Source organism: Stenella coeruleoalba, assembly GCF_951394435.1.
Source record: "Stenella coeruleoalba genome assembly, chromosome: 18".
NCBI classification, from domain to species: Eukaryota; Metazoa; Chordata; class Mammalia; order Artiodactyla; family Delphinidae; genus Stenella; species Stenella coeruleoalba.
This window is the reverse complement of record NC_137164.1, coordinates 15,224,645-15,238,740: the sequence shown is the minus strand read 5'-3', so window position 1 is coordinate 15,238,740 and position 14,096 is coordinate 15,224,645. Positions and strand designations below refer to the sequence as shown.

At 41.1% G+C, this 14,096-nt stretch overlaps 1 protein-coding gene across 2 annotated transcripts in view; it reads right to left on the bottom strand.

Annotated features, from left to right (window-relative positions):
- The window catches only part of SLC25A15 (solute carrier family 25 member 15), a 44,291-nt gene that overhangs the window by 5,061 nt on the left and 25,134 nt on the right, over positions 1 to 14,096 (bottom strand). The gene's annotated exons all lie outside the window — the stretch shown is intronic.

Below are 14,096 nucleotides of genomic sequence, written 5' to 3'. Positions count from 1 at the left end.
AGCAGCATGGCAACGCCCTACCATGAGGAGTGAGAACAGAGGCCACTGAAACACAGGCTGCATCTTCTTCAACTTTCCCTTAATTATTCTAATATATTAATGTCCCACAGCTCTGATTCTTCCTTTGCCATGAAAAAGCAAAGTTATTAAACGTAACAGTTAAGCCTAGGAGCTTGACTATCCCCAGAATAGGTCCAAAACACTGAAGGGAGGTATTTAAGAAACAAGTAACCACTCATGTGAGCCAAACATCGATACAGTTGTGTCAAGCAGTTAATTAGGATAAACTAGAAAGAAGTACACTTCTCACTGCTCTCAAAACACTATCAAGATTTATTACTAAGCTTATTGCAAGATGATTTATAGGTGATTTCCCCAATTGTTGGTGATATCCTACAGGGAAAATAATATCTGTGTTCTCCCCTAAAATGGACCCAGAGCAAATGAACAAATGTTATTCCAGTAAAACCTGGAATTATTATTATTATATATTAAACTAACTGGAATTATTATTTGGTGGGGGGGAACCTTCAAGATGGCAGAGGAGTAAGCCGTGGAGATCACCTTCCTCTCCACAAATACATTAGAAACACATCTACATGTGGAACAACTCCTACAGAACACCTACTGAACGCTGGCAGAAGACCTCAGACCTCCCAAAAGGCAAGAAATTCCCCACATACCTGGGTAGGGCAAAAGAAAAAACAGAGACAAAAGAATAGGGACGGGTCCTGCACCTCTGGGAGGGAGCTGTGAAGGAGGAAAGGTTTCCACACACTAGGAGACCCCTTCGTGGCGGGGCTTGGGGTGGGGGGAGCTTCAGAGCCACAGAGAGGGCGCAGCAACAGGGGTGCGGAGAGCAAAGCGGAGAGATTCCCGCACAGAGGATCGGTGCCAACCAACACTCACCAGCCCGAGAGGCTTGTCTGCTCACCTGCCGGGGCGGGCGGGGGCTGGGAGCTGAGGCTCGGGCTTCAGAGGTCAGACCCCAGGGAGAGGACTGGGGTTGGCTGCGTGAACACAGCCTGAAGGGGGCTAGTGCGCCACGGCTAGCCAGGAGGGAGTCCTGGAAAAAGTCTAGACCTGCCAGAGATGTGAGAGACCATTGTTCAGGGTGCATGAGGAGAGGGGATCCCCCTTCCCTGTCTGCCCACAGAAGGCAGAGCACCGCCTAAACGAGCTCCAGAGATAGGCACAAGCTGTGGCTATCAGCTCGAACACCAGAGATGGGCATGAAATGCTAAGGCTGCTGCTGCCGCCACCAAGAAGCCTGTGTGCGGCACAGGTCACTCTCCACACCCACCCCAGGAGCCTGTGCAGCCCGCCACTGCCAGGGTCCTGGGATCCAGGGACAACTTCGCCGGGAGAACACACAGCACACCTCAGGCTGTTGCAACGTCACGCTGGCCTCTGCCGCCACAGGCTTGCCCCACATTCCAATTATAACTACCATACTCCTCCCTCCCCCACCAGCACGAGTGAGCCAGAGCCCCCTAACCAGCGCTGCTTTAAACCTGTCCTGTCTGGGCATGAACAGATGCCTGAGGGCGACCTACAGGCAGAGGCGGGGCCAAATCCAAAGCTGAACCCCAGGAGCTGTGCGAAGAAAGAAGAGAAAGGGAAATCTCTCCCAGCAGCCTCAGGAGCAGCAGATTAAATCTCCACAGTCAACTTGAGGTACCTGCATCTGTGGAATACCTGAAGAGACAACGAATCATCCCAAGATTGAGGCAGTGGACTTTGAGAGCAACTGTGGACTTCGGGTTTGCTGTCTGACACTGACTTGTTTCTGATTTTTAACTTAGTATAGTTTTTAATGCTTGTTATCATTGGTGGATTTGTTTATTGGTTTGGTTGGTTGCTCTCTTTTTATTACTTTTAAATTTTATTTTAACTATTTTATTTTATTATTTTTCGTTCTTTTTTTCCTCTCTTTTCTTCTGAGCCATGTGACTGACAGGGTCGTGGTGCTCTGGCCGGGCATCAGACCTGAGCCTCTGAGGTGGGAGAGCCAAGTTCAGGACATTGGACTACCAGAAACCCCCCGGGCCCACATAATATCAATCAGCAAGAGCTCTCCCAGAGATCTCCATCTCAATGCTAGACCTAGCTCCACTCAACGACCAGCAAGCTACAGTGCTGGACACCCTATGCCAAACAACTAGCAAGACAGAAACACAAACCCACCCATTAGCAGAGAGGCTGCCTAAAATCATAAGTTCACAGACACCACAAAACACACCATTGGACATGGCCCTGCCCACCAGAAAGACAAGATCCAGCCCCACCCATCAGAACACAGGCACCAATCCCCTCCATCAGGAAGCCTACACAAGCCACCGAACCAACCTTAGCCACTGGGGGCAGACACCAAAACCAAAGGGAACTACGAACTTACAGCCTGCAAAAAGGACACCCCAAACACAGTAAGTTAAATGAAATGAGAAGACAGAGAAATATGCAGCAGATGAAGGAGCAAAGTAAAAACCCACCAGACCAAACAAATGAAGAGGACACAGGCAGTCTACCTGAAAAAGAATTCAGAGTAATGGTAGTAAAGATGGTCCAAAATCTTGGAAACAGAATGGAGAAAATACAAGAAACGCTTAACAAGGACCTAGAAGAACTAAACAGCAAACAAACGATGATGAACAACACAATAAATGAAAAGAAAAATTCTCTAGAAGGAATCAATAGCAGAAATAACTGGGGCAGAACAACAGAAAAGTGACCTGGAAGATAAAATAGTGGAAATAACTACTGCAGAGCAGAATAAAGAAAAAAGAATGAAAAGCATTGAGGACAGTCTCAGAGACCACTGGGACATTAAACTCCCGAACATTCGAATATAGGGGTCCCAGAAGAAGAGAAAAAGAAAGTGTCTGAGAAAATATTTGAAGAAATTATAGTTGAAAACTTCCATAACATGGGAAAGGAGATAGTCAATCAAGTCCAGGAAGCACAGAGTGTCCCATACAGGATAAATCCAAGGAGAAATACTCCTAGACACATATTATTCAAACTATCAAAAATTAAATACAAAGAAAAAATATTGAAAGCAGCACGGGAAAAGCAACAAGTAACATACAAGGGAATCCCCATAAGGTTAACAGCTGATCTTTTAGCAGAAACTCTGCAAGCCAGAAGGGAGTGGCAGGACATATTTAAAGTGATGAAAGGGAAAAACTTACAACCAAGATTACTCTACCCAGCAAGGATCTCATTTAGATTTGACGGAGAAATTAAAACCTTTAAAGACAAGCAAAAGGGCTTCCCTGGTGGCGCAGTGCTTGGGAGTCCACCTGCCGATGCAGGTGACGCGGGTTCATGCCCTGGTCCAGGAGGATCCCGTGTGCCGTGTAGTGGCTGGGACTGTGGGCCATGGCCGCTGAGCCTGCACGTCCGGAGCCTGTGCTCCGCGACGGGAGAGGCCATGGCAGTGAGAGGCCCGCGTACCACAAAAAAAAAAAAAAAAAGACAAGCAAAAGAATTTAGCACCACCAAACCAGCTCTACAACAAATGCTAAAGAAATTTCTCTAGGCAGGAAACACAAGAGAAGGAAAACACCTGCAAAAACAAACCCAAAACAATTAAGAAAATGGTAATAAGAACATACATATCAATAATTACCTTAAATGTAAATGGATTAAATGCTCCAACCAAAAGACATAGACTGGCTGAATAGATACAAAAACAAGACCCATATATAGCTGTCTACAAGAGAGCCACTTCAGACCTAGGGACACATACAGACTGAAAGTGAGGGGTTGGAAAAAGATATTCCACGCAAATGGAAATCAAAAGAAAGCTGGAGTAGCTATTCTCATATCAGACAAAAATAGCCTTTTTTTTTTTTTTTTTTTTTGCGGTACACGGGCCTCTCACTGCTGTGGCCTCTCCTTAGCGGAGCACAGGCTCTGGACGTGCAGGCCCAGCGGCCATGGCTCACGAGCCCAGCCGCTCCACGGCATGTGGGATCCTCCCAGACCGGGGCATGAACCCACGTCCCCTGCATCAGCAGGCGGACTCTCAACCACTGCGCCACCAGGGAAGCCCCAAAATAGACTTTAAAATAAAGACTATTACAAGAGAGAAAGAACAACACTACATAATGATCAAGGGATCAATCCAAGAAGATATAACAATTGTAAAATATTTATGCACCCAACATAGGAGCACCTCAATACATAAGGCAAATGCTAACAGCCATTAAAGGGGAAATCGACAGTAACACAATCATAGTAGGGGACTTTAACACCCCACTTTCACCAATGGACAGATCATCCAAAAGGAAAAAAATAAGAAAACACAAGCCTTAAATGACACATTAATAAACAAGATGGATTTAATTGATATTTATAAGACATTCCATCCAAAAACAACAGAATACACTTTCTTCTCAACTGCTCATGGAACATTCTCCAGGATAGATCATATCTTGGGTCACAAATCAAGCCTTGGTAAATTTAAGAAAATTGAAATCATATCAAGTATCTTTTCCGACCACAGTGCTATGAGACTAGATATCAATTACAGGAAAAAAACTGTAAAAAATAAAAACACATGGAGGATAAACAATACGCTACTAAATAACCAAGAGATCACTGGAGAAGTCAAAGAGGAAATCAAAATATACCTAGAAACAAATGACAATGAAAACACAATGACACAAAACCTATGGGATGCAGCAAAGGCAGTTCTAAGAGGGAAGTTTATAGCAATACAATCCTACCTCAGGAAACAAGAAACATCTCAAACAAACAACCTAACCTTACACCTAAAGCAATGAGAGAAAGAAGAACAAAAAAAACCCCAAAGTTAGCAGAAGGAAAGAAATCATAAAGATCAGATCAGAAATAAATGAAAAAGAAATGAAGGAAATGATAGCAAAGATCAATAAAACTAAAAGCTGGTTCTTTGAGAAGATAAACAAAATAGATAAACCACTAGCCAGACTCATCAAGAAAAAAAGGGAGAGGACTCAAATCAATAGAATTAGAAATGAAAAAGGAGAGGTAACAACTGACACTGCAGAAATAAAAAAGATCATGAGAGATTACTACAAGCAACTCTATGCCAATAAAATGGACAACCTGGAAGAAATGGACAAATTCTTAGAAATGCACAACCTGCCAAGACTGAATCAGGAAGAAATAGAAAATATGAACAGACCAATCACAAGCACTGAAATTGAAACTGTGATTAAAATCTTCCAACAAACAAAAGCCCAGGACCAGATGGCTTCACAGGCGAATTCTATCAAACATTTAGAGAAGAGCTAACACCTATCCTTCTCAAACTCTTCCAAAATATAGCAGAGGGAGGAACACTCCCAAACTCCTTCTACGAGGCCACCATCACCTTGATACCAAAACCAGACAAGGATGTCACAAAGAAAGAAAACTACAGGCCAATATCACTGATGAACATAGATGCAAAAATCCTCAACAAAATACTAGCAAACAGAATCCAACAGCACATTAAAAGGATCACACACCATGATCAAGTGGGATTTATCCCAGGAATGCAAGGATTCTTCAGTATATGCAAATCAATCAATGTGATAAACCATATTAACAAATTGAAGGAGAAAAACCATATGATCATCTCAATAGATGCAGAGAAAGCTTTTGACAAAATTCAGCACCCATTTATGATAAAAACCCTGCAGAAAGTAGGCATAGAGGGAACTTTCCTCAACATAATAAAGGCCATATATGACAAGCCCACAGCAAACATCATCCTCAATGGTGAAAAACTGAAAGCATTTCCACTAAGATCAGGAACAAGACAAGGTTGCCCACTCTCACCACTCTTATTCAACACAGTTTTGGAAGTTTTAGCCACAGCAATCAGAAGAAAAGGAAATAAAAGGAATCCAAATCGGAAAAGAAGAAGTAAAGCTATCACTGTTTGCAGATGACATGATACTATACATAGAGAATCCTAAAGATGCTACCAGAAAACTACTAGAGCTAATCAATGAATTTGGTAAAGTAGCAGGATACAAAATTAAGGCACAGAAATCTCTGGCATTCCTATATACTAATGATGAAAAATCTGAAAGTGAAATCAAGAAAACACTCCCATTTACCATTGCAACAAAAAGAATAAAATATCTAGGAATATACCTACCTAAGGAGACAAAAGACCTGTATGCAGAAAACTATAAGACACTGATGAAAGAAATTAAAGATGATACAAATAGATGGAGAGATATACCATGTTCTTGGATTGGAAGAATCAACATTGTGAAAATGACTCTACTACCCAAAGCAATCTATAGATTCAATGCAATCCCTATCAAACTACCGCTGGCATTTTTCACAGAACTAGAACAAAAAATTTTGCAATTTGTATGGAAACACAAAAGACCCCGAATAGCCAAAGCAATCTTGAGAACGAAAAAAGGAGCTGGAGGAACCAGGCTCCCTGACTTCAGACTATACTACAAAGCTACAGTAATCAAGACAGTATGGTACTGGCACAAAAACAGAAAGATAGGTCAATGGAACAGGATAGAAAGCCCAGAGATAAACCCACGCACATATGGACACCTTATCTTTGATAAAGGTGGCAGGAATGTACAGTGGAGAAAGGACAGCCTCTTCAATAAGTGGTGCTGGGAAAACTGGACAGGTACATGTAAAAGTATGAGATTAGATCACTCCCTAACACCATACACAAAAATAAGCTCAAAATGGATTAAAGACCTAAATGTAAGGCCAGAAACTATCAAACTCTTAGAGGAAAACATAGGCAGAACACTCTATGACATAAATCACAGCAAGATTCTTTCTGACCCACCTCCTAGAGTAATGGAAATAAAAACAAGAGTAAACAAATGGGACCTAATGAAACTTAAAAGCTTTTGCGCAGCAAAGGAAACCATAAAGAAGACCAAAAGACAACCCTCAGAATGGGAGAAAATATTTGCAAATGAAGCAACTGACAAAGGATTGATCTCCAAAATTTATAAGCAGCTCATGCAGCTTAATAACAAAAAAACAAACAACCCAATCCAAAAATGGGCAGAAGACCTAAACAGACATTTCTCCAAAGAAGATATACAGAGTGCCAACAAACACATGAAAGAATGCTCAACATCACTAATCATGAGAGAAATGCAAATCAAAACTACAATGAGATATCATCTCACACCAGTCAGAATGGCTATCATCAAAAATCTAGAAACAATAAATGCTGGAGAGGGTGTGGAGAAAAGGGAACCCTCTTACACTGTTGGTGGGAATGTAAATTGATACAGCCACTGTGGAGAACAGTATGGAGGTTCCTTAAAAAGCTACAAATAGAACTACCATATGACCCAGCAATCCCACTACTGGGCATATACCCTGAGAAAAGCATAATTCAAAAAGAGTCATGTACCAAAATGTTCATTGCAGCTCTATTTACAATAGCCCAGAGATAGAAACAACCTAAGTGTCCATCATCGGATGAATGGATAAAGAAGATGTGGCACATATATACAATGGAATATTACTCAGCCATAAAAAGAGACGAAATTGAGCTATTTGTAATGAGGTGGGTAGACCTAGAGTCTGTCATACAGAGTGAAGTAAGTCAGAAAGAGAGAGACAAATACCGTATGCTAACACATATATATGGAATTTAAAAAAAAAAAAATGTCATGAAAAACCTAGGGGTGAAACAGGAATAAAGACACAGACTTACTAGAGAATGGACTTGAGGCTATGGGGAGGGGGAAGTGTAAACGGTGACAAAGCGATAAAGAGGCATGGACATATATACACTACCAAACGTAAGGTAGATAGCTAGTGGGAAGCAGCCGCATAGCACAGGGAGATCAGCTCGGTGCTTTGTGACCGCCTGGAGGGGTGGGATAGGGAGGGTGGGAGGGAGGGAGACGCAAGTGGGAAGAGATATGGGAATATATGTATATATATATAACTGATTCATTTTGTTGTGAAGCTGAAACTAACATACCATTGTAAAGCAATTATACTCCAATAAAGATGTTAAAAAAAAAAAAAAAAAAAAAACAACCCAATCCAAAAATGGGCAGAAGACCTAAACAGACATTTCTCCAAAGAAGATATACAGACTGCCAACAAACACATGAAAGAATGCTCAATATCATTAATCATTAGGAAATGCAAATCAAAACTACAATGAGATATCATCTCACACCAGTCAGAATGGCCATCATCAAAAAATCTAGAAACAATAAATGCTGGAGAGGGTGTGGAGAAAAGGGAACACTCTTGCACTGCTGGTGGGAATGTGAATTGGTTCAGCCACTATGGAGAACAGTATGGAGGTTCCTTAAAAAACTACAAATAGAACTACCATATGACCCAGCAATCCCACTACTGGGCATATACCCTGAGAAAACCAAAATTCAAAAAGAGTCATGTACCAAAATGTTCATTGCAGCTCTATTTACAATAGCCCGGAGATGGAAACAACCTAAGTGCCCATCATCGGATGAATGGATAAAGAAGATGTGGCACATATAGACAATGGAATATTACTCAGCCATAAAAAGAAACGAAATTGAGCTATCTGTAATGAGGTGGATAGACCCAGAGTCTGTCATACAGAGTGAAGTAAGTCAGAAAGAAAAAGACAAATACCGTATGCTAACACATATATATGGAATTTAAGGGGAAAAAAATGTCATGAAGAACCTAGGGGTAAGACAGGAATAAACATGCAGACCTACTGGAGAACAGACTTGAGGATATGGGGGGGGAAGGGTGAGCTGTGGCAGGGCGAGAGAGAGTCATGGACATATACACACTAACAAACGTAGTAAGGTAGATAGCTAGTGGGAAGCAGCCGCATGGCACAGGGATATTGGCTCGGTGCTTTGTGACAACCTGGAGGGGTGGGATAGGGAGGGTGGGAGGGAGTGAGACGCAAGAGGGAAGACATATGGGAACATATGTATATGTATAACTGATTCAGTTTGTTATAAAGCAGAAACTAACACACCATTGTAAAGCAATTATACCCCAATAAAGATGTTAAAAAAAAAAGAAATGAAGGAAATGATAGCAAAGATCAATAAAACTAAAAGCTGGTTCTCTGAGAAGATAAACAAAATTGATAAACCATTAGCCAGACTCATCAAGAAAAAAGGGGAGAGGACTCAAATCAATAGAATTAGAAATGAAATAGAAGAAGTAACAACTGACACTGCAGAAATACATAGGATCATGTGACATTACTACAAGCAACTACATGCCAATAAAATGGACAACCTGGAAGAAATGGACAAATTCTTAGAAAAGCACAACCTTCTGAGACTGAATCAGGAAGAAACAGAAAATATAAACAGACCAATCACAAGCACTGAAATTGAAACTGTGATTACAAATCTTCCAACAAACAAAAGCCCAGGACTACATGGCTTCACAGGTGAATTCTATCAAACATTTAGAGAAGAGCTAACACGGATCCTTCTCAAATTCTTCCAAAATATAGCAGAGGGAGGAAGACTCCCAAACTCCTTCTATGCGGCCACTATCACCCTGATAGCAAAACCAGACAAAGATGTCACAAAGAAAGCAAACTACAGGCCAATATCACTGATGAACATAGATGCAAAAATCCTCAACAAAATACTAGCAAACAGAATCCAACAGCACATTAAAAGGATCACACACCATGATCAAGTGGGATTTATCCCAGGAATGCAAGGATTCTTCAATATATGCAAATCAATCAATGTGATACGCCATATTAATAAACTGAAGGATAAAAACCATATGATAATCTCAACAGATGCAGAAAAAGCTTTTGACAAAATTCAATACCCATTTATGATAAAAACTCTCCAGAAAGTAGGCACAGAGGGAACTTACCTCAACATAATAAAGGCCATATATGACAAACCCACAGCAAACATCATTCTCAGTGGTGAAAAAGAGAACCCATTTCCTCTAAGATCAGGAACAAGACAAGGTTGCCCACTCTCACCACTGTTATTCAACACAGTTTTGGAAGTTTTAGTCACAGCAAGCAGAGAAGAAAAAGAAAAGGCATCCAAATCGGAAAAGAAGAAGGAAAACTGTCACTGTTTGCAGATGACATGATACTATACATCGAGAATCCTAAAGATGCCACCAGAAAACTACTAGAGCTAATCAATGAATTTGGTAAAGTAGCAGGATACAAAATTAATGCTCAGCAATCTCTTGCATTCCTATACACTAAGGATGAAAAATCTGAAAGAGGAATTAAGGAAACACTCCCATTTACCATTGCAACAAAAAGAACAGAATACCTTGGAATAAAACCTACCTAAGGAAACAAAAGACGGCTATACAGAAAACTATAAGACACTGATGAAAGAAATTAAAGAGGATTCAATCAGATGGAGAGGTACACCATGTTCTTGGGTTGGAAGAATCAACATTGTGAAAATGAGTATACTACCCAAAGCAATCTACAGATTCAATGCAATCCCTATCAAGCTACCAATGGCATTTTTCACAGAACTAGAACAAAAAATTTCACAGTTTGTATGGAAACACAAAAGACCCCGAATAGCCAAATCAATCTTGAGAAAGAAAAATGGAGCTGGAGGAATCTGGCTCACTGACTTCAGACTATACTACAAGGCTACAGTAATTCAGACAGTATGGTACTGACACAAAAAAGAAATATAGATCAATGGAACAGGGTAGAAAGCCCAGAGATAAACTCACACACATATGGTCACCTTATCTTTGATAAAGGAGGCAAGAATATACAATGGAGAAAAGACAGCCTCTTCAATAAGTGGTGCTGGGAAAACTGGACAGCCACATGTAAAAGAATGAAATTAGAACACTCCTTAACACTATACACATAAATAAACTCAAAATGGATTTAAGACCTAAATATAAGGCCAGACACTATAAAACTCTTAGAGGAAAACACAGGCAGAACACTCTATGACATAAATCACAGCAAGATCCTTTCTGACCCACCTCCTAGAGAAATGGAAATAAAAATAAACAAATGGGACCTAATGAAACTAAAAGCTTCTGCACAGCAAAGGAAACCATAAACAAGATGAAAAGACAACCCTCAGAATGGGAGAAAATACTTGCAAATGAAGCAGCTGACAATGGATTAACCTCCAAAATATACAAGCAGCTCTTGCAGCTCAATATCAGAAAAACAAACCCAATCCAAAAATGGGCAGAAGACCTAAAAAGACATTTCTCCAAAGAAGATATACAGATCACCAAGAAGCACATGAAAGGATGCGCAACATCACTAATCATTAGAGAAATGCAAATGAAAACTACAATGAGATATCATCTCACACCAGTCAGAATGGCCATTATCTAAAAATCTACAAACAATAAATGCTGGAGAGGGTGTGGTGAAAAGGGAACCTTTTGCACTGTTGGTGGGAATGTAAACTGATACAGCCACTATGGAGAACAGTATGGAGGTTCCTTAAAAAACTAAAAATAGAACTACCATACAACCGATCAATCCCACTACTGGCATATACCCAGAGAAAACCATAATTCAAAAAGAGTCATGTACCACAATGTTCACTGCAGCACTATTTACAATAGCCAGGACAGGGAAGCAACCTAAGTGTCCATCGACAGATGAATGGATAAAGAAGATGTGGCACATATATACAATGGAATATTACTCAACCATAAAAAAAATGAAATTGAGTTATTTGTAGTGAGTTGGATGGACCTAGAGTCTGTCATACAGAGTGAAGTAAGTCAGAAAGAGAAAAACAAATATTGTATGCTAACACATACATATATATGGAATCTAAAAAAAAAAAGGTTCTGAAGAACCTAGGGGCAGGACAGGAATAAAGATGCAGACATAGGGGGACCTTGATGATGGCGGAAGAGTGAGACGCGGAGATCACCTTCCTCCCCACAGATACACCAGAAATACGTCTACACGTGGAACAACTCCTACAGAACACCTACTGAAGGCTGGCAGAAGACCTCAGACCTCCCAAAAGGCAAGAAACTCCCCCACGTACCTGGGTAGGGCAAAAGAAAAAAAAAAAGAAAAAACAGAGACAAAAGAATAGGGACGGCACCTGCACCAGTGGGAGGGAGCTGTGAAGGAGGAAAAGTTTCCACACACTAGGAAGCCCCTTTGCAGGCGAAGACTGCGGGTGGCGGAGGGGGGAGCTTCGAAGCCGCGGAGGAGAGCGCAGCCACAGGGGTGCGGAGGGCAAAGCGGGGAGATTCCCGCACAGAGGATCGGTGCCGACCGGCACTCACCAGCCCGAGAGGCTTGTCTGCTCACCCGCCGGGGCGGGCGGGCCTGGGAGCTGAGGCACGGCTTCGGTCGGAGCGCAGGGAGAGGACTGGGGTTGGCGGCTTGAACACAGCCTGAAGGGGGTTAGTGCGCCACGGCTAGCCGGGAGGGAGTCCGGGAAAAAGTCTGCACCTGCCGAAGAGGCAAGAGACTTTTTCTTCCCTCTTTGTTTCCTGGTGCGTGAGGAGAGGGGTTTAAGAACGCTGCTTAAAGGAACACCAGAGACGGGCACGAGCCGCGGCTAAAAGCGCAAACCCCAGAGACGGGCGGGAGACGCTAAGGCTGCTGCTGCCGCCAAGGGGCCTGTGTGCGAGTACAGGTCACTCTCCACACCCCTCTTCCGCGGAGCCTGTGCAGCCCGCCACTGCCAGGGTCCCGGGATCCAGGGACAACTTCCCCGGGAGAACGTACGGCGGACCTCAGGCTGGTGCAAAGTCACGCCGGACTTTGCCGCCGCAGGCCCGCCCCGCACTCCGTGCCCCTCCCTCTCCGCCGGCCTGAGTGCACCAGAGCCCCCGAATCAGCGGCTCCTTTAACCCCGTCCTGTCTGAGCAAAAAACAGACGCCCTCCAGCGACCTACATGCAGAGGCAGGGCCAAATCCAAAGCTTAGCCCCTGTGAGCTGTGAGAACAAAGAAGAGAAAGGGAAATCTCTCCCAGCAGCCTCAGAAGCAGCGGATTAAAGCTCCACAATCAACTTGATGTACCCTGCATCTGTGGAATACATGAATAGACAACCAATCATCCCAAATTAAGGAAGTGGACTTTAGGAGCAAGAGCTATGATTTTTTTCCCTATTCCTCTTTTTGTGAATGTGTATGTGTATGCTTCTGTGTGAGATCTTGTCTGTATAGTCTTGCTTCCACCATTTGTCCCAGGGTTCTATCCGTCCATGGTTTTTTTTTTAAATTTTTAAAATTTTAAAATTTAAAAAATTTCAATTTTTAATTTAAAAAATTTAAAAAATTTTAAAATTTAAAATTAAATTTAATTTAAATTTAAAAATTAAAAAAAATTTAAGATTTAAAATTTAATTTAATTTAAAAAATTTTTAAATTTTTAAATTTTAAATTTAAATGTAAATTAAAAATTTTAATTTAAATTTAATTTAAAAAATTTTAATTTAAATTTATTTAAATTTATAAATTTAATTTAAATAAAATTTAAATCTAAAATTTAAATTTTTAAATTAAAAAATTTAAAAAAATTTTAAATTTTTAAATTTTTTAAAATTTTTTAAAAATTTTAAAATTTTTAAAAAAATTTTTTCTTAATAATCAATTTTAATTTTAATAACGTTTTTATACTTTACCTTTGTTCTTTCTTTCTTTCCTTCCTTCCTTCCCTCCTTTAGACAACGAATCATCCCAAATTGAGGAGGTGGTCTCTGACAGAAAGATTTATGATTTTTCCCCCTTTACCTCTTTTAGTGAGGGTGTATGTGTATGCTTCTGTGTAAGATTTTGTCTGTATAGCTTTGCTTCCAACGTTTGTCCTAAGGTTCTATCCGTCCCTTTTTTTTTTCTAAATAAGAATTTTTTAATTCAATAACTATTATACTTTTATTTTTACTGTATCTTCTTTTTTCCTTCTTTCCCTCCCTCCTTCCTTCCTCCCTCCCTCCTTTCTTTCCTTCTTGCCTTCTTTCCTTCTTTCTTTCTTCCCTCCTTTCCTTCTTTCTTTCCTCATACTTCTACTAATTCCCTCTACTTTTTCTCCCTTTTATTCTGAGCCGTGTGGATGAAAGGCTCTTGGTGCTCCAGCCAGGAGTCAGGGCTCTACCTCTGAGGTAGGAGAGCCAACTTCAGGA